Below are 21,982 nucleotides of genomic sequence, written 5' to 3' on the forward strand. Positions count from 1 at the left end.
TTCCCTGCACAAACTTCACTTCCTGAGATTGCGGCTTTCCTCAGCCTAAGCTTGGAGATGATGGACCTGTGTCCACTGTGTAATGATATGTATATATGTAGATAACTAAAGGATTAATTTATTACATCTCAGTGTAACACAACCACTAGAGGGCAACATTGGATCCCACTATAAATAAGAACACCTAGAGGATCTTGGTCTCTCTTCCAACCAGGAAGTAGACAGTAGAGTGTAAGATAGATCACAGCATAGTTTAGCATGTGGAGTTTGAATTAGTTAATACTTTAATATAAATTACTTGATTACTAGTTATAGTTCTGTGGAGTGTGCAAACTCAATATTAATCAATCGCTACTCAATAAATTAGTTTGCTTTAAGTTGACAACTTGTGGCTTCTTCAGAATCACACCATCAGCCGGTTCTGGATAAGAAGCAAAGAGTAACGAGATATCTTACCGAAAGAGTAATATAACAGACTGCAGTTTAGAAGAATGAGAAGTGATCTTATAGAAACATAGAAGATCCTGAGGGGACTTGACAGCATGGCTGCCGAGAGGGTTATTCTGCTTATCAGAGAGACTAGAATGAGGGGCACCGTTTCAGAATGAGGGGTCTGCCATTCAAGGCGAAAGTGAGGAGAACTGTTTTCTTATTCAACTAGATGAACTGCTGTACATATTCAGCTGTGGGTATACACTATACTGATCTGACTAGTGACCTTGTAGTAGCCTGACCAGACTTACTAGCTACCGCATGGTGTTTGAACTTGGTAGCTCGTGGACTCTGACTGTCTCAGTAGCTGGGTCCCGAGAGAGCGGGAAACCTAGTGCCCTCTGGCTTTATAGTGGTCGTGCCCTGTCTGGTGATTGGCTGTGCTGTGATGTATGCTTACTGGTCATCCTGTGTGTCAATCACTGCCTGTCTGCATCTCATTATATACATGAGTGGATATTATGACAATCAAATCAGCCATGATCTTACCAAATGGGGAAGGAGGTGCAGAGGGGCTGAATGGCCTGCTCCTGTTTCACATCTTCGTACCTCTCACACTAACTCGTGGTCTGAGGGAATGCTTAGATTCTGAGCTGAAAATTCATCCGTCTGGTGGAAGCATGGCGGGGCGAGAGGTGGGAGCACGTTGAGTCTGGGGGGGGCGGGGGGGGGGGGGGGGGTGGATTGCTTCGGGAAATGATGTGGAACACAAATAGTTGTTTCAGGAAGGCTGGGAGTTGGCGAACAGCAGGAGCACAGGGACGCCTCCCTTAACTGTATTTAACTGCTTCAGTGGCCAAAATTAGCCTGAGGAATCTGACAGCAAGTCTCACTTTACCCCGCGAGAGGTTTTCCGACATCTGAGGAGACGGAGTTAAGGAAAGGTCTCTGCGTGGAAAAGTTATTTTGGCATCTGACCTCCGGCTCACTGATTTTGCTCAGAGGAGTAAGGATGTGATTAGAGCAGCAGCCATTGGAAACGGCAGTGCCTGGGCACAGAGGGGGCCATCCTGCCGAGGACTGTGGCTGCCCACAGCAAAAGCAAATCTAACTTTGAAAGCGCAGAAAACCTCAGAGGGCAGTTACAGCTGTTCCGCGATCGAAAAAGATGAAAGAGTTTTGGCCCAGTGAGGCTGTCACTTCAATGATCATTCTCCGGCTCAAGACTCTTGTTTTAACATCTTTCCAGTACTATATTTAGGTTCGAATAAAATACACCCCTGACCGCATTAACCTTGATTCCTCGTTGCAACGCCAAAACTTTCACTTTCCAGGTTGATCAATGAAACTGAACACCCCTGTGGCACTTTGACTAATGAAATTCACAGAAAACCGGTGGACTTAGAATTTTACTTTTGAAGAAAAAGAAAACAAATAAAAATTTGCCATTAACAGGGAAAGAAGGTCAATTAAATAGTCATGACTTTGAAACCATGGAGAATTTACTCATGGAGCAAAGCAGAATAGAAATCTGATTTACCTTCAAAACTGCACACTCGCGTGCCCTCCGATTATAACTCCCGAAATCGGCTTGGCTGGTGATCAAGGTGTTGGTTGGGGGCAGATAAAATGGAGTGGGGCGAACAGGAGATTCAGCCATTCCTCTCATACTCCGAGTTGGCTGAAGTGCACCAACTGGCATCTGATGAAGTACACTGGTTAGCACTGTTGCTTCACAACGGCAGGGTCCCGGGTTCGATTCCCGGCTTGGGTCACTGTCTGTGCGCAGTCTGCACGTTCTCCCCGTGTCTGCGTGGGTTTCCTCCGGGTGCTCCGGTTTCCTCCCACAAGTCCCGAAAGACGTGCTGTTAGGTGAATTGGACATTCCCGAACAGGCGCCGGAATGTGGCGACTAGGGGATTTTCACAGTAACTTCATTGCAGTGTTAATGTAAGCCTACTTGTGACAAAGTAAAGATTATTATTATTAATCTGAAGCCTGGGTAAATGGATGGGGTGATTGGCGTGGCCTAAGCTCATTGCCGTTCTCTGGGATCTTGCTGTGTGCAAACTGACTGCTGCATTTCCTGCATTGCAAAAGTGACTGCACTTCAAAAAAAGTACCTGGATCGTAAAACTGCATTTGGGATACCCTGAAAGGAAATGAAGGGTGTGATATCCATGCAACTTCTTTATTTCTTGTTTCGGTTTAATTGGAGGCTTGGGGGGGAGGGGGGCAGCAGGAATGTCCTCTGGCTCCCCCACCCCCACCCAGCGGAGTTCTCCCCCTGGCCCACTTGATTTCCTTTGGGGTGAAACATAGGGCTGGATTTTCCAGCCCTTCCCGAGGCGGATCCCCCGGTCGTGCCGATGGAGACTCCCCGGGGCATGTCCCCCGGCGGCGTGGCTGGCGAACAATGCCAACGAAGATCCCGCCGCTGGCCAATAATGAGCTTCCTCTGCCGCCAGAAAACAGGCCACGGAGGGCGTGGTAAAGCCAGCCCGATAGAAAACAGGAGCAGGAATCCATCATTCGGCCCTTTGAGCCAGCTCCATCCTTCAATATAATCATGGCTGATCCTTCATCTGAATACCACACTCTGGCACTCTCTCCAGTCTCCCTCGGTCTGTGGGGAAGGTTCCTGGCCCATGACTTGTTCAGCAGGGTAGCTCGTCCCCTGGTTGTTTTGGCGTGGCCAGTCGTAGGGTGACCCGCTTTTGAAAAGTTGGGACATTTTGAAAAGCCTTGGGAAGGCTCCGCGAAGGTGGCATCTCCAAGAATATGTCCAGCCACAGGTGACAACACGATCAGACACTCCGTTATTGAAGACAAGCAGCTGCAAATCCAGACATTTGTCTCAATGACATTTCTGCCTCATTTTCTTAAAAAGAACTAAACCAAGGTTTTGCTTGTCACAAGATGCCGGAATCGTCTATTCCGCTGAAACTTTACTGTGTAATGCACGATGATTAGGCCGATCTCCGTTTAAAAGCTCTGGCCAGGATTCTCCGTTTGGGTGACTATGCTCTCCCTCTGAAGGTGAATTGGAAATGATTTGTGCTCTCGCTGAGAGTGCAAATCAGGAACCAATTCAATAGCCCTCGCCTAGTAAATTCATGCATGGTGAGGAATATGGGGGATTTCTGATACAATCCGCCATTTTGAACAGGTGGCCCGATAACAGGTTCCTATGGCTGGCCAGTCCCCTGCATCACTAGGCAGCACCCCAGCCCCCCTGCATCTCTAGGCAGCACCCCAGCCCCCCTGCATCGCCAGGCAGCACCCCAGCCCCCGCGTCGCGGATCAGCTCCCCCCCCCCTCCTCCCCACCCCTGGGTTATCTGGGATCCCCCTCTTTGCCCAAGTGCGAGGGTGACCAAATCTGCCCGCCCCCCAGAGACTCCCTGAATACGGGGACCGTCCCCTGAGACCCCCCCGAATAGGGGGAACCCCCCACAGAGACACCCAGAATAGGGGAACCCTCCCAGAGACCCCTTGAATAGAGATACACCCCCCAGAGATCCCTTGAATAGATAAACCTCCCAGAGATCCCCTGAGTAGGGATCCCTCACAGAGACCCCCTAGCTAAAGGGACCACTCACAGAGACCCCCTAGCTAAAGGGACCACTCACAGAGACCCCTTGGCTAAAGGGACCCCTCACAGAGACCCCCTAGCTAAAGGGAGCCCTCACAGAGCCCTCCTAGCTAAAGGGAGCACTCACAGAGACCTGCGAGCTAAAGGGAGCCCTCACAGAGACCCCTGAGCTAAAGGGAGCACTCACAGAGACCTGTGAGCTAAAGGGAGCCCTCACAGAGACCCCTGAGCTAAAGGGAGCACTCAAAGAGACCCCCAAGCGAGAGGGAACCCTCACAGAGATCTCTTGGCTAAAGGGAGCCCTCACAGAGCCCTCCTAGCTAAAGGGACCACACACACAGACCCCCTAGCTAAAGGGACCACTCACAGAGAAAAAACTACTGTTGTAACACTCACCTGGGCATACAGCTGCTGGCTCAGACAGAGGAAACACCAAGAGAAAATCAGTGACCTGTGTTTAAACACCTCAGATATTTTAGCTACAAGTCCATTCATTAATTTCTCTCAGTGGGCTGTGATTGACAGCTTCCACAAACACACCTATGAGCCTTGTTTCGTTTGTCTGCCTTTGTGGATGAATAACTCTGAAGAGCAGTAACCACAATGTTGACAAACATCAACCACTTCAAAGAGAGTTAAGTGCTGACAATTTCCAGCTCAGCACTTCAATATCACTTGAGTGTGAAGGAGGGTGATTAGAATGCCTGTCTCTGGGGCGGGGGCGGGGGGGATTCTCCCTATCTAGGGGGTCTCCCTATGTAGGGGATCTCAGGGGGGTTGTCTCCCTATCTGGGGGTTTCTGGGATGTCTCCTGTTTTAGGAGGTCTTGGGGGAGGCTGTGGGAGGGGTTTTGTAGGGGAGGGGTGGGTAGGTTTTGCATTGTGGGAGGGGATGGTGGCCATTGAATGGACTTTGGGGTAACTCCTTACGCCCTTGGCCCACAGCAAGGTCCACCACGTCAGGGCCATGCTGGTAAATCCCAGTAGTGATTCCCGCCACCTGATTCCCATCCCAGAGGACCGGAGAAACACGTGGCATGGGGATTCTGGTGCCTGGCCTGCTATGGCTCATGAGGACGCATTTGCATCCATTAGTATCCTTCAGTTGGCAAGCGGCTGTGAACCCCGATCCGACTGCCAGCGGGGAGTGGGTTTGCAGCCATCCACGTTTCCACTGCCTCTGGGCGGAGAACCAAGGCCTCTCTTTATTTTCAGTTGTCCGTTGGATTCTGACCAGAGACGTTTTCAGTCAATGGCTGGATTTTAACCAGCAAATGCACCTCAATTGGACCCAGAAGCGCCGGCACGGAAGTGCACAATCTGTCAATGAGAAGTTTGACTGAATGTGGCACAGCCCAACCAAACTTTCCTGCCAGCTTCCTCAGTGCTGATTGGTGGTTTACCGATGGGTGTCGTCTGATGACCTCTTCAAGCGCGGCTCATGGTTGGCAGACACAGCTATCAATCTTCTGTCATCACCCAGAGGCTGATTCCCTCCCCGCTCCCAGGTGGTTGTGGTGATATGCCTGTAGATGGTGTTGTATATACTTGGTGGTGTGACCTGCAATCAGCAGGCGGCGGTACAGATCCACCATACAGTCTCGTGATAGTGGTCATGTGACAAGACACTCAGATAAAAGTCAGGGCAGATCCAGTGATCCTCAGAAGGTTGTAAGACGTGCATAAGGGTAGTTCTAGGGGAGTCTAAAGAAACTCTATGATAACTTGCTCTGTATCTGATCGTTATCTTCCCATGTATGCATTAATTAAAACACTGGTTTGGACAAGTCACCAGCAGTTCTGAAGATAGAACATAGAACATAGAACATTACAGCGCAGTACAGGCCCTTCGGCCCTCGATGTTGCGCCGATCTGTGAAACCACTCTAAAGCCCATCTACACTATTCCCTTATCGTCCATATGTCTATCCAATGACCATTTGAATGCCCGTAGTGTTGGCGAGTCCATTACTGTTGCAGGCAGGGCATTCCACGCCCTTACTACTCTCTGAGTAAAGAACCTACCTCTGACATCTGTCTTATAACTATCTCCCCTCAATTTAAAGCTATGTCCCCTCATGCTAGACATCACCATCCGAGGAAAAAGGATCTCACTGTCCACCCTATCCAATCCTCTGATCATCTTGTATGCCTCAATTAAGTCACCTCTTAACCTTCTTCTCTCTAACGAAAGCAGCCTCAAGTCCCTCAGCCTTTCCTCATAAGATCTTCCCTCCATACCAGGCAACATTCTGGTAAATCTCCTCTGCACCCTTTCCAATGCTTCCACATCCTTCCTATAATGCGGCGACCAGAATTGCACGCAATACTCCAAATGCGGCCGCACCAGAGTTTTGTACAGCTGCAACATGACCTCATGGCTCCGAAACTCAATCCCTCTACCAATAAAAGCTAACACACCGTATGCCTTCTTAACAACCCTCTCAACCTGCGTGGCAACTTTCAGGGATCTATGTACATGGACACCGAGATCTCTCTGCTCATCCACACTGCCAAGAATCTTACCATTAGCCCAGTACTCTGTCTTCCTGTTATTCCTTCCAAAATGAATCACCTCACACTTTTCTGCATTAAACTCCATTTGCCACCTCTCAGCCCAGCGCTGCAGCTTATCTATTTCCCTCTGTAACTTGTAACATCCTTCCACGCTGTCCACAACTCCACCGACTTTAGTGTCATCTGCAAATTTACTCACCCATCCTTCTACGCCCTTCTCCAGGTCATTTATAAAAATGACAAACAGCAGTGGCCCCATAACAGATCCTTGTGGTACACCACTAGTAACTGGACTCCAGTCTGAACCTTTCCCATCAACCACCACCCTTTGTCTTCTTCCAGCTAGCCAATTTCTGATCCAAACTGCTAAATCACCCTGAATCGCATGCCTCCGTATTTTCTGCAGTAGCCTACCATGGGGAACCTTATCAAATGCTTTACTGAAATCCATGTACACCACATCAACTGCTTCACCCTCATCCACCTGTTTGGTTACCTTCTCAAAGAACTCAATAAGGTTTGTGAGGCACGACCTACCCTTCACAAAACCCTGTTGACTATCTCTAATCAAATTATTCCTTTCCAGATGATTATACATCCTATCTCTTATAAACCTTTCCAAGATTTTGCCCACAACAGAAGTAAGGCTCACTGGTCTATAGTTACCTGGGTTGTCTCTACTCCTCTTCTTGAACAAGGGGACAACATTTGCTATCCTCCAGTCTTCTGGCACTATTCCTGTAGACAAAGATGACTTAAAGATCAAAGCCAAAGGCTCAGCAATCTCTTCCCTAGCTTCCCAGAGAATTCTAGGATAAATCCCATCTGGCCCAGGGGACTTATCTATTTTCACACTTTCCAGAATTGCTAACACCTCCTCCTTATGAACCTCAAGCCCTTCTAGTCTAATAGCCTGAATCTCAGTATTCTCCTCGACAACATTGTCTTTTTCCTGTGTGAATACTGACGAAAAATATTCATTTAGCACCTCTCCTATCTCCTCGGACTCCAAGCACAACTTCCCACTACTGTCCTTGACTGGCCCTACTCTTACCCTAGTCATTTGTTTGTTCCTGACGTATCTATAGAAAGCTTTAGGGTTGTCCTTGATCCTACCTGCCAAAGACTTCTCATGTCCCCTCCTGGCTCTTCTTAGCTCTCTTTTTAGGTCCTTCCTAGCTAACTTGTAACTCTTGAGCACCCTAACTGAACCTTCATGTCTCATCTTTACATAAGCCTCCTTCTTCCTCTTGACAAGTGTTTCGACTGCTTTAGTAAACCACGGTTCCCTCACTCGACCACTTCCTCCCTGCCTGACAGGTACATACTTATCAAGGACACGCAGTAGCTGTTCCTTGAACAAGCTCCACATTTCCATTGTGCCCATCCCCTGCAGTTTTCCTCCCCATCCGATGCATCCTAAGTCTTGCCTCATCGCATCATAATTGCCTTTCCCCCAGATATAACTCTTGCCCTGCGGTATATACCTATCCCTTTCCATCGCTAAAGTAAACATAATCGAATTGTGGTCACTATCACCAAAGTGCTCACCTACCTCCAAATCCAACACCTGTCCTGGTTCATTATCCAGTACCAAATCCAATATGGCCTCGCCTCTCGTTGGCCTATCTACATACTGTGTCAGGAAACCCTCCTGCACACATTGGACAAAAACGGACCCATCTGAAGTACTCAAACTATAGCGTTTCCAGTCAATATTTGGAAAGTTAAAGTTCCCCATAACAACTACCCTGTTGCTTTCGCTCCTATCCAGAATCATCTTTGCAATCCTTTCCTCTACATCTCTGGAACGTTCTTGCTAGACAACGAAAACCGAACACAAGAGTGGTCATAGGCTAAATTGGAGGTCATAGGAGGAAATTATTCCCAACGCCTCCTAGAAATTGCCCCCAATGCCACCTAGAAATTATCCCCAGAACCTCTGAAAATGAATGCAACGCACATTGGCCTCTGGCTCTCTTCCCGCTGGCTTCCTCCATGGAATGCCTCATTGACCAATCAGAGCGTTCCGATGGAATGGCCAACCAGGTAACTGAAAGGTGAACCAGCCAGACCAGCAAAAAGCTGTCCCATTGAGAACCATCCATTTTGGAATAGAAGCTCACCCCCAGTGCCGGCAACAGTATCAGGTGAGCAGGGTCTCTGCGAATGATAGAGGTTCCCAGCAGATCTGCTTCATGGTCAGTGTGTGGGCGAGAATCCGATTCGCGGAGTGCAGCCCAGAGAATCCTGCGTTTTGGGGTTTGCCGACAGTGAATGGGGCGTGAGGTAAAGGGGAGGGGAGAGGACGTGAAGAGCAGAGACTCTGATGCTGTGTGAAAAAGGTGTTGAGTTGATGAAAATGTCTGGATATGGTTCATGTAAAGAGTGAAAAGCTGAAAAATTGGATATTTGGGCTGTTTTGAGCGGGTTTCCCGGCCACCATGATGTCTAATGAAAAACTGAGACTTTCCTGGCAAGACCTGGATGTCTGGTCGTCATAGCAAAGGGCACTTTCACGAGACCCATCCATTAAAACAGGCTGAGCCTCCTTGCTGGCACTCCAAGGTGGGCCTGCTTGCAACGCTGCCTTTCCATGTGGAAGTTGAAATGGAGCCTCTGGTGCAGCACGCATTCTGGATCTGCAGCCAGATGGAGTTTTTAAGCAAAGAACAATGGATGAAAAATCAGAGGCAAAACCTTTTCGAACTGTTTGAACTTCTTTAGTTAAGTGGCACTTCACCAAGTAGAACCGATTCTTTGAAGAGGTGATGCCTTTGTGAAAGACTGCAATAATTTCCACCAGATGTTAGCACGTGTCAAATTCAAAATGGCCGCATGGTGTGGGAAGGCTCCCACTAATTGTTTGAAAAATATTTTTTGCTGTGTCCCAATGTTCATATGTCTGTCTTCCCGCCTGATTGTCACCTTTTAGGGCCTGATCAAGTGAATAGGTTTTGAGTTAAAATTGAGTCCTTAATTCCCTTCAAATAATCAACTGTGGTTTTCACCACTGAAGCTCCTCGTTATTTGTAGCCTTGCTCATAGCGTTGTCGCCACTTCCCATTCAAACCAAAGATTCCCTCCAAACTCTTCTACACCAAGTCCTGTGAGAAGACTATTGCAACGAGGGCAAAGGTTTGCCCTTGATGTCGTGCCAAGAATTGGTCTCCATTTGATAGTAAGCACAGAAAATGACAGAAGCACTCAGCAGATCAGGCAGCAGCTGTGGAGAGAGGAATTAGGAAAGGTTAGTGCTTCGGGTCCAGGGTCCTTCATCAGAATTCTGTATCAGGTTGTCTGCTTATTATACATCTTTCCCATGTTCCTCGCTAATGATTTCAATTTCTTTGAAAGTGTTCGTGATGAAAGGCTAATCCGCTAGTTATGGTACTAAATAGATAGGCACGACAGCCATTAATAGACTTCACTTGCAGTCCGCAAAATTCTGATCAGCTCATCTGAGGCAAGCTGTATTAGATGTGTACTTAAAAGCATTGCTCTCCACAAGCACAGTTCAGATTTCAAAGGTCTCTCTACTTAACTCCACTGAGTAGCCCTTAGGGGTGACACTCAAATGTCTTACAAATTCCGTTAGCTAAAACAAAATGCAGAAAAATGTTGAATTTTTGTTTCTGCTCCCTGGTGTAAACATAAAGTGATAAGAATCGCCTCTGGGAAGCCAACACTGCCTAATATGGCAAAGGTTCCCAATCTGAAGTTCAAAGATTTGGAAAGTTGGAGTGTTTGTGCAACAAACATCAAGCCAGAGCGAAAGTGTTTGCAGGATACTCCTTACAGAGAGCGTTTGGCCACAATCTGTGCTCCCGTCCATTTGAGACAGATACATTCGGAGTAATCCCCAGCTGAAACAGGGGTGGATAGCAGGACTATCAACCCTCCAGGATTAATCCAGAACTCTCAGAAATTGAGAGGTTAATCTCCTGAAAACGCTGCTGTTGACAATCTCGGAGAACACTCACGGGGGCATTGAAAAAACAACGTGAAATAACTTAAACCCTTTTTCTCACATGAGATATTGGAGATGGGGGTAAGAATGATAATTACTGAGATTCAAGAATTATCCAATTGGGTATTGAAGTGACAGTTCTCAATGGGCATCTGTTAATAAGTTGTGAGAATGGGCGTATCAAACTGCCAACAGAAAGGTAATGGGAGGAAAGAATGAATCCTCCAGGAATATGGCTAAGTAGGGATGACAATGCTAATAAAGAGTCATGTTAAGGTCTACACCTGGCTTCTATAATGACTGAAAGATAAAAATGGATGTATATTCAAACACTTGATCAGCACCCTACCCACCATCATCAACATTCCCACCCTCAACCTTCAGCAAGGGCTCGCAGTGGCAACTCGGTGATCCCGGAAGACGGAGGGGAAACCCATTCCCGGCTGCGGTTGGGCCCGGAGTGGAATTTCACGCTGGCTAGCAAATTAATAGGCCAGGGTGAAACTTGGTCTGTAAAAAGGCTGAGCGCTGCCGGCGATGGCTGAGGACAGGCAGAGTGCGGGCTGGCGCTTCGAATGTGTTTCCTTGGTGGGGGACGGCCGCTGCGGAGTCGTCTCAGGGAAATGCTGACCTGTGAAAAATAAATTGCGGTGAAAAACGATGCAGAGAGCATCTCGGCAACGCGGCCAAACACAAACCTCAGTCCCCACACACACATGTTTCAATTTTATTTGAACCCTGACAGTTATCCCTGTCTGGATCAAGGGTGAAGCTAAACGATAACGGCTGCCTGGCCCAGCGGTCCTCCCGCCGAATGTAAAAGCAAACAGGCTGCCTATAGTTACATTTTGTTGGCCTCCTTCAATGGCTAGGTTGACTGCTTGATAGTTGACAAGCGCGTTTCTTTTTCTTTTAAAAATTTTTTTTAGAGAACCCAATTATATTCTTTTCCAATTAAGGGGCAATTCAGCGTGGCCAATCCACCTAAGCTGCACATCTTTGGGTTGTGGGGGTGGAACCCACGCAGACATGGGGAGAATGTGCAAACTCCACACAGACAGTGGCCCAGGGCTGGGATTCGAACCCTGGTCCTCAGCACCGCAGTCCCAGTGCTAACCACTGCGCCATGTGCCGCCTGCAAGCGCGTTTCTGGCCCTCGCAGGTGCCCGACGACCGGAATATTGTGCAAGTCCACAATCATGGCAGGACGCACGCCCAATGTCTTTTTGCGCGACTTAACACATTTCCGGTCGGGCACCCTTATTGTGAATCAGAAATCTATCAATCTCTACCTTAAAATAACTTCCACGTACCTCTGCGGTAAAGAGGCTCATCGGAGGGATCTTGGACTTGGGACATAAAAGGCGGCCCAGGTGGGAGCTGTGCTGTTGTGTGAGTAAATTGTGCAAGTACATAGTTTACTCTGACAATAAACCTTTGCGTTGGACTCTCTTACCGGCTCCTTGGTGACCACTAAAGTTTCAATGAGATCGCCTCTCATTCTTCGAAACTCTAGACCAGTGATCGGGAGTGGGCCGCGTGAGTGGTCCTCCTTCATCTCAGTGGGCCGCAAGATTGAACTCGGACTTGTTCACTGACTCTGACCCTATGAATCAGATGAAATATATTTAATACATGCCAAATATTTCATAATGAGTTGCAGAAAATGCTTAGTAATTGATATATTAATAGGACTATCAACTTCAAATGGTAAAAACAAAAGAAATGTTTACACTTGATTGGAAGCAGAGGGAGGGCCCGGCTCTCACAGTCAATGTTGTGAGCAATCAGCACCCACCTCACTCCACACACCCTTGTTTTATGTGTGTATCACTTCAAGTGTACCGGGAGGATCAGAAACTATGCAGACAGAAATCAGCAGAATGTGGCAACAGTCAACAAAATGACTCGTGGGCCACGCTCAGAACCCAGATGGGATGCACGTAGCACCTGGGCTCCTGGGCCACAGATTGCCCACCAGAGCTCTTGGGAATACCGACATTTTGCATTTGCATTACACATAGTGTCAAACCTTTGATTAAATATGGACGTAGGTGAAATTCATACATCTCATTGTTTAACTATGGGCCAAAGCCGAATGACCATGGGCTGGAATCTCCGCACCCTCGCCCCGATATCGTGGCCGGCGCGGGGGAGGAGAATCCATGTTCCCGCAAGAAATCGGGACCGGCGCCGGTTCACCGATTCTGCGGGCCCCGAAAAGCGGCGAACTCAGGGAGATGTCACCTTCACTCACCTTTGGCCTGATGGCCCTCTGCGATCCTGGGCCGGTCTCTGATTGGATGGCAGCTCTTGGCAGGTGGGGTGGGACTTCCAGTACCTCAGTCATGGTGGGGGCCCGATGGTGGCCACTTAGAGTTCCTGAAGAGCATTTAAATCCGTTGGCACTCACTCACGGAACTGCTTGGAGCTCCACGCTGGTCCTCCAACTGGCGGATGAGACCCCCGTCGTTAAAATAGAACCCCGGGCTTGGGGTCACATTCTGTGTGATAGCACTCGATAAATGCCTTTGGAAGTTTTTTTAAAATTTAAGGTACGGAATTATTTTTATTTCCAATTAAGGGGCAATGTATTGTAGCTAATCGGCCTAACCTGCACATCTTTGGGTTGTGGGGGTGAGACCCACGCATACATGGGGAGAATGTGCAAACTCCACACGGACAGTGACCCGGGGCCGGAATTGAACCTGGGATCTCGGTGCCCCCGGATCCCTAACGCGTTTTGTTTTATTTCGCTAAACGTGCTGTGTAAAGTTTGTGTTGCTATCTGTGGTTGTGTGGAGAAAAGCAAGGGATCTAAATTTCCCCCTGGTTCAGAGATAGAGAAGGCAGCAGATGAAGTGGGTTGCCACCAGACAGAAACTGAAAATCAGGTAACTCTCAGTCCTCTCCCATCGATTACAGCAAACCCCATCTCTAGACTCGATCCACATGCCCACATTCTGTTCACCCATCAGTTTTTATTAGCACGTTGTTCCTTGATAGACGCGGGTTAAAATTGTACAGTTCTGATGCCATTTCCCATTAATTACCTGCTCATCCCCATTCAATAAGCAAGAGTCACTTTGCATTAATTAGTTCTTTAATGCGGAGCTCATCAAACAACATTAGATTGAGAGCACTGGGATGCCTGTGTCATCCGCCAGTATGCTTCCAAAGCATTGATGCAGCTTTCACGAGCATCACAGCGTACACAGAAGGATAATGATTGTACTGGAATGGCTGCATTTCATTTCTGATTCAGATTAAAGTTGTAAACTGCTCGGGATTTGCTCACGCAATCTGTGATGGCAATCAAATCTCTCGTCATTCTCAGAAGTGTACCATTCCTCACGTAATTAGTGGTGGTTCCGCTGTGAATTAATTACTCAGCAGTTCTTGGCAGGGTCACTCTGGTTCCAGTAGGGGTTGAGTTCCATGGGCGGTGTCAGATAATTCACCAGGGGACGGAATGCTATTTGCAGCTCTGGGTTGCGGGCGAGGAATGAAGCTTCATTGGCAGTGCCAACACGATCACAAGGGAATTGTGTTGCTCGCCAGGAGATCCCAGCACGGTGTTCCTTGAATTTGATATCAGAGAAATCCACATTGGCAAGCCCGGGGTTGAAAAATGTGAAAGGCAGATTACCCGCGTAGGCTATAACCCTGAAACAAATGACTCCAATGGACAGAGAACCCTTCAAAGAATGTCAGTGTTATCAAGACACGCTATTTGGTTTCAAGTGTTTTGTAAGCAGAAAGAATAACATGGTTGCTTCAGTGTGCTGGGAGTCGAATCCATTAGCGTCCATGTTGTACAGTAAGAAGTTTTGTGCAAGGCTGTTCAGACTCTGGGCGGAGTTTTACAGTCTCTCCCGCCAGCGGGATCGGAAGTCAATGGATTTTTGAACGGCTCGCTGCATTTTCCCACCCTGCCTTCGCCATGACGGGATATAAAGTTGGTGCGCAGGGAAGATTGATTATGGTAGAAATGTTGGTCACAGGCCAGGAGAGCTGCTACCCTTTGCCTGTTGGGTTCAATTCACTTCATTTAATCCCTCCCCCCTTTGAAGTGTTGATGCTTCCAAGCAGGACATTAACATGTTTAAATAAATTCCGGCAATCCAATAAAAGAGTCCGAAGCTAACAGCAAGTCACCAGTTGATTCGTGTTCACCTGTCATTATGCATAAACGTGCCTGAATTTGAGATCCTTAATGCCTCCCCCATTGAAGGTTTTCCATGGTTGTTAATCTCTGTTGTCCATCTAGGGCAGGTTTTAAAGTCTCCTACCTCGGGAGGGGTAAGGGCTCCAATTTTACCAATCAGATGATTCATCTGTCCTAGTTGGATAGAAACATAGAAACTAGGAGCAGATGTGGGCCATTCAGCCCCTCGAGCCTGCTCCACCATTTAATGTGATCATGGTTGATCCTCGATCTCAGCCATATTCCCGCTTTCTCCCTGACGCACAAAGACGAGAGTTGAATACAACTGAGGCTTTATTACACTAGGATGTGTGGCCTCCTACCGCAGCTGGCGAAATGGCTGCTGTATGAGGAGCACACATATTTATACTCCGCCTACTGGGCGGAGCCAGCAGGCAGGGACTATCCCCGTACCTGTAGTACAGGGTCTTACCACACATCTCCTAATATATACACACAGTGATGATTACCACACTCCACAAAACCCTTGATGGCATTAAAATCTAAACAAATGATCTTCCTGTATGCAGAGCGGAACGACACTCACTGCACTTCAAAGTAAATCAATCTACAGGAAGTTCTTTTCGCTGTTTCAGAGAGATATTGAAGAGGAGAAGGAGCAGGACCTGACAAATTGTTTACTTTGCTCCAGAAAGCCCCAACCAGAGGTATGGCCCCGTGTGCCGATCAGGATGGCCTCCAATTCTAGTGAGCCTGGGGAGGCGGTGGCCGAGTGGCATTGTCCCTGGATTAGTAATCCAGAGAGCCAGGCTGCTGCTCTGCTCCAATCCCACCCCCGCAGGTGGCAAAATTTGAATTCATTAGAAATCTGGAATGAAAGTGTAATGGTGACTGTAGACCGCGTGATCACGTGATGAGGTAATTAAGCAATAGGTCACATGACGAAAGCGCGGGCGTTCTCCCCGAGTGGAAGCGCGTAAGAGCTGTTCAGAGTACTTAGTAAACTATCGGTAATATAAGTCCTTGGTCGCCAGCCATGGTGTCAGAAGTGTGATGGTAAACTAAATTTGGTCTTAGTTGATTCGTATTCCGGTTGGTTTGAATCCGACTGCCCCCCAAACGTGAGGAGGAACAAAGTCATTGTGGTAGTATGTATTGGGGGTCATGTGGGACTGGAAGCCCTAATGTCATTGGCTGACAGATCCCGGGTCCTGGTTGGCCGTTGACCTCAAGCTCCGCCCTGAAGGCGGAGTATAAGAAGCCGGAGTCTTCCCCCGCAGGCCAGTTTACTATCGAGCTGCTGGGGAACAGACACGCTTAATAAAGCCTCATCGACTTCACTCTATTCGTCTCACGGAGTCTTTGTGCGCTACAGTCATCATCAAGCTCAAGAGACACTTCGCTACACATGGCATCCCTGGAGACTGATGACGGACCACATGGGCAATTGTCTCCACCGAGTTTGGGAACTTTGCACACTGATGGCACTTTGAGCATATCATGAGCAGCCCCCTATAGATCAACTGCCTGGTGGAACAGGCGGTATGCTCAGCTAAGGATGTTCTAGTGAAATGTGCCCGAGGTCAGACAGATTACTCTGCTGCACTCCTTCGCCTTTGAAACATGCCAAGACAGGGTCTGCACTCGTCAGCACAGCAACTATTCTCCCGGCACACCAGGACCACAATTCCTCCTGCCAAGGTTCCATTGCAGCCTGATGCACTAAGCGTCAAGAACCACAAAGACATGTGAGACTTTAACTAAGGCTTTAATACACTACATAGGAAGCTTACCCGACACAGACGACCCCAGACAAAATGGGTCCGGTCTCAGAAGTTGGGTCTTATACTTAACTCCCGGGGTAGTGGCTAAGGCGGAGCTCTCCATGGCCAGGTCAGATTACATACAGGTGACCTAACCTCTACAGAGCTACAGTACAATACACAGTACCATACACAGGATTACAGGGCCACGTTACACACAACTATTATATAACTATGTACAATGCTAGGGAAGTACAGTGGTGTATCACCACACAGCCCAAACTCAAATCCAACATGAGTGGTGCCCTCATGGAATGCTGATTAAGAGGGAAAAGGCACTATGACCATGATGCCCATAGACTCGGCCCTTTAATGCCTGGTCAAATGGTCAGGATCCAGATCACACATGCGTCAGGCAATGAATATCTCCAATGAGAGAGAATCAAACCATTGCCCCTTGACATTCAATGGTATTACCATCACCGAATCCCCCGCTATCAACATCCTGGGAGTTACCATTGACCAGAGGTTGAACTGCACTAGCCATATAAATGCTGTAGCTACCAGGAGCAGGTCAAAGGCTGGGAATCTTGCGGTAAGCAACTCATCGCCTGACTCTCCAAAGCTACCACCTACAAAGCACAAGTCAGGGTTGTGATGGAGTACTCCCTATTTGCCTGGATGAGTGCAGCTCCAACAACATTTACATTTACATCCAACAACATGAGGGCATTTAAAAGTTTATTGGATAAACATATGGATGATAATGGTATAGTGTAGGTTAGATGGCTTTTGTTTCGGTGCAACATCGTGGGCCGAAGGGCCTGTACTGCGCTGTATTGTTCTATGTTCTATGTTCTAACACTCAGGAGAAAGCTGCTCTTTTGATTGGCACCCCTTCTACAAACATTCACTCTGTTCAAAATCAACACACAGTGGCAGCCGTGTGTACCGTCTACAACTTGCACTGCAGGAACTCACCAAGGCTTCTGAGACAGAACCTTCCAAACCCACGACCACTACCACTTAGAAGGACAAAAGCAGCAGATACCTGGGAGCTCCACCACCTGTATGTTCCCCTCCAACTCACTCACCACACTGACTTGGAAATATATCGGCCGCTCCTTCGCTGTTGCTGGGGCAAAATCCTGTAACACCCTCTCTAATAGCACTGTGGCTGTACCTACACTACATGGACTGCAGGCAGCTCACTACAACCTTCTCGAGGGCAATTAGGATGGGCAACAAATGTTGGCCGAGCCAGCGAAGTCCACATCCTGTAAAAATGAAGTAACTTTTTTTTTAAAGTCGGTGGCGGTACACAGCCATGCCCAGCAGGCGAACAGTTACGTGGTAGCCTCAGATGGTGCGCACGATATATCAATGTGGTGTCACCTACTACAGGTATCAGAACCAGCAACAGCAAATGCCACACTGCTCCAGCCATCCAGCCTTTAACACAGGCCCCTTACACTAGTGGAAATGGAGGCTCCTCCAGAGGCCTAACCAGCAAGCTCTGTCCCCACTGGATACACTGAAGGAACGGCCCAGGTCATTCACACTGAGGACACCAGCCCGCGAGCGTCTCCAGCACAGCCAACTGGCACAATCACACGCTCGGGGCACATGACCAAACCAAATACACGGTTCCAGGACTATGTAATGAACTAGTCTACAACTGGTCTTCGTCTTACTTCTTTTGAATAACAAAATGGTGAGGGGTGGGGGGGGGGGGGGGGGGGGTCGGGGGGGGGGGGGGGGAGGCTATGCACCAGTTGCAAAAGCTTAAGCCAAGTTTCAGTCTATGTCAATAGTTATGTATTGTTCAATCGGTATGCTATAAAACGGTTTGTGCGCAGTGATTGTTTGCACACACTGTTACATCTCACTATCATTGGTTGTTCCAACTTAAACGGTGAAGATGTGGACCGATTGGTCACACGGTGACATGATATCTCACCCGGGAGTGCAGGAAGAGGGAAGAATGTAAGAGCTGCTCAGAGTACTTCATAAACTACTGTTGTTTTGAGTCCTGGTCGCCAGACACTGGGACCCACGCTTCTTGATTGACGTTATCGATTGGCGTTAAAAACCCATGTGGTTCACTAATAACCTACCATCCTTACCCTGTCTGGCCGGCATGTGACTCCAGACCCACAGCGATGTGGTTCGGGGCGGCTTTCCGGCGCCGTTGCTCCCGGCACCAATCCCGCTGTGCCAAGAATATACCGGGTGAGCCCTAAAATGGGATGAACCATGTTCATGGTTGGACATGAACCAGATGAGCATATTTGAATCTTCATTTAAACATACAGGGCACAATTTATTGGCCTCGTTGCATCTAACTTGGTGTTGGGATGGGGCCTTTGAATCTCACGAGAGGCCTTTCGCGAGATTCGCGATGCTTTAGATTTAACTTAACCTCACGAGACGTCGCAATCTCCACAAATGGAGACCAGACGAGATGACCACGCCAGGGGTGCTCGAAGGCCATTGTAGTCCCCGGGTAGCCGGGGACATGGCAGGGCAGTGCCTTGGCACTACCTCCTGGCACCCTGTTAAGGCACTTATAGGTTGGCACTTCCAAGTTGGCACTGCAAGGTGAGCAATGTGAGGGTGTTTGGAGCTACTGCCAAAGGGCGGGGCCTGAAGGGGCTGGGACATGGGGGGGTGGGCATGAGGGGGCGGGGCATAAATGGGAGGGACATGAGGTGGGCGAGGCATTTGGTGACCCCTTAGCGGAGTGTCACCCTCCTTTGGTGGGGGGGGGATTGGTACCAGCAATTTGTGGTGGGGGGGGCCTGATGCCGCTGATTGTCAGGGGTGGGGGCCCTATTGCCAGCGAGAAGAGGGTGGGTCTGAGTTCAGGGCGCCCTTTACAAATGGTGCCTCTATCTCTGAGGACCGGACATGCTGGCATGTTTGACCCTGCCCCTCTCAATGCTAGTCCAAATCACACCCTCCTCCAAATAAATGACTAAGTGCGAAAGATCGTGATGGAAATCATACCAACGCAATTCGCACCGATCTTTGTGCCCTAAATGACACCAAATCATTTTTGGGTAAAATTCTGCTCATTAACTCTCGGCCTGGCAAACCACCCAGTTCAGGGGTAATTAGGGATGGACACTAAATTATGGCGTTGGCAGCAATATTGGCATGCCATAAAGGAATAGAAAAACGACTCGTGTGGGCATATTGTACGCACATACAACAAAGAACGTACAAGAGGAAGGAACATTCTGGACTGGGGAAGGTTGCCCAAGGAAATACTGGCACCTGGTGTACCTCAGGTACCTGGCACTGTAATGAATGCCAATTGTAGTTCCTTCTCTCCTTGGCTCTGGCAACAAGTACAGCACTCAGGCAACCCTTCACCCGCTTGGCAAACGCACATGCATGTTTCCCATGATATCCTTTGTGTTTCTAAATGTTTTTGAAGTCTGCTTTTCATTCATGCTTCCCTCACTTCTGAGAATTCATTCTGTGCAAAGTATTTTGAGACATTTGGGAGAGAGGTGACAAGTTGCTTTATAAATACATTTATATCTATAGAGGGCATATTGTAACTGATGTCGAGACACAGTGAGGTTTCATGGCACCCTTGGCACTACGCAAGTTGCTCCAGCATATTGTTGACTGTGGGGCAGCTTTATTTGCCTTTATTTTAACATCAGAATACAACCAAAAATGTTTAAGGAACGACTGGCTCTGTTGGACCCCCAATAGTAATGAAATTTTAAAAACTATGCCTTAGTGTTTGTGGTTCAATGATATCTTGAATGTATTAAAGAAACAAACTAGCATGGACATGACTCCAAATGGCCTCCGTCCGTGGCATAAATTGTTCTAGGGTTCATAAAAGATTCCAAACATTCGACATGTGGACAATAATGGAATAGTGTAGATGGGCTTTAGAGTGGTTTCACAGGTCGACGCAACATCGAGGGCCGAAGGGCCTGTACTGTCCTGTAATGTTCTATGTTCTATGTTCTAAACCTAATGTGCCATACAAATCATTTTATGAAAGCCCTCAGCTATCTATTAATAGAAAGGGGCCTCGACTATTTGACCGTTTATGCTGGAGCTGACCTTAAATGTGCATTTTTCTCACCTTCCGTTGCTGCCAAGCATCAGAAGCTGATGATGGGGCCAGTGGAGGAGGCATATAGGGGAAGTGAGAGCATCAGTGTGGACCTCAATCTGCGGCAATCACCCATTTGCCCCGGGGAACATGGACGGTGGGTATCGACTGTGGCGGAGGGATTGTGAGGGTGGGCGATCTGTTCCTGGAAGGGAGCTTCCCGAGCATGAGGGCGTTGGAGGAGAAGTTTGGGCTGGCGGGAGGGAATTAATTTAGATACTTGCAGGTGCGGGATTTCGTGCGCAGACTGGTTCCGTCCTTCCCACGCCTCCCGCCAAAGGGGAGGCAGGACAGGGTAGTTTCTAGGGGAGAGGTAGGCGAGGGTAGAGTCTCAGATATTTACAAAGAACTAATGAGAGAAGAGGATACACAGACTGAGGACCTGAAGCTTAAGTGGAAAGAGGAGCTCGGGGGGGAGATGGAGGATGGTATTTGGGCAGAAGCCCTGAGCAGAGTAAACATGACCGCAACATGCGCCAGGCTCAGTCTGTTCCAGTTTAAGGTCGTGCACCGGGCCCACATGACGGTGGCCCGGTTGAGTAAATTTTTCGGGCCGGTGGACAAGTGTGCCAGATGTGCCGGTGGGCCGGCTAATCATGTGCCCATGTTCTGGTCGTGCCCTAGACTCGGGGGGTACTGGCAGGGATTCGCGGACATCATGTCACGGGTTTTGAAAACTGGGGTGGTAATGAGTCCTGAGGTGGCAATCTTTGGGGTGTCGGAGGACCCGGGAGTCCAGGAGGAGAAGGAGGCCGACGTCTTGGCCTTTGCTTCCCTGGTAGCCCGGCGACGAATACTGTTGGCATGGAGGGACTCAAAGCCCCCGAAGACCGAAGTATGGCTATCGGACATGGCGAGCTTTCTCGGTCTGGAAAAGGTTAAGTTCGCCTTGAGAGGTTCACTATCGGGGTTCGCCCGGAGGTGGCAGCCATTCATCGACTTCTTCGCGGAGAATTAATCGTCAGCAGGTGGGGGCCGGGGGAGGGGGGGGAGTGGGGGGAGTAGAGTAGGGGGTGGTTTAGGCAGGTCCTTGCGCGAATGGAGTCGTGGTTTGCACTATGTGTTATTTGCTTTTCCTTTTGTACAGTACTATACAATGTCATTGTTCTATATGCCCAAAATACCTCAATAAAATTGTTTATTAAAAAAAAAGAAGCTGATGACAATACCTCCTCTCTCTTCCCTGGTCAGGGCTTGGCCTGAAGGCCTTCAATGAAACCAGCTGTGTTCTGGGGCTCTTATTCACTGAGATATGGGGTAACAAAAGTACACTCCTGATTATCAGGGGTATGGTTTTGACTGTGGGTTAGTTTGGTGGTGTTAGTCCTGGAGAACATCTAAGGCATGCCTGAAATATGTAAAACCTAATGGCAGCCATTCAGGTTATTGATTTTCA

At 48.4% G+C, this 21,982-nt stretch overlaps 2 long non-coding RNA genes across 2 annotated transcripts in view; one reads left to right on the plus strand and one right to left on the minus strand.

Annotated features, from left to right (window-relative positions):
- LOC140394412 (uncharacterized) overlaps positions 1 to 21,982 on the plus strand; it is a 142,317-nt gene that overhangs the window by 54,566 nt on the left and 65,769 nt on the right. The window lies entirely within an intron of this gene.
- LOC140394410 (uncharacterized) lies at positions 9,243 to 12,967 on the minus strand. Its single transcript, XR_011935873.1, has 3 exons — positions 12,769 to 12,967; positions 11,968 to 12,117; positions 9,243 to 9,767 (listed from the first exon to the last, which is right to left on the minus strand). It is a non-coding gene; the product is annotated as an uncharacterized lncRNA (long non-coding RNA).

The sequence above is a fragment of the Scyliorhinus torazame genome, chromosome 17 (genome assembly GCF_047496885.1).
Source record: "Scyliorhinus torazame isolate Kashiwa2021f chromosome 17, sScyTor2.1, whole genome shotgun sequence".
Classification (NCBI taxonomy): Eukaryota; Metazoa; Chordata; class Chondrichthyes; order Carcharhiniformes; family Scyliorhinidae; genus Scyliorhinus; species Scyliorhinus torazame.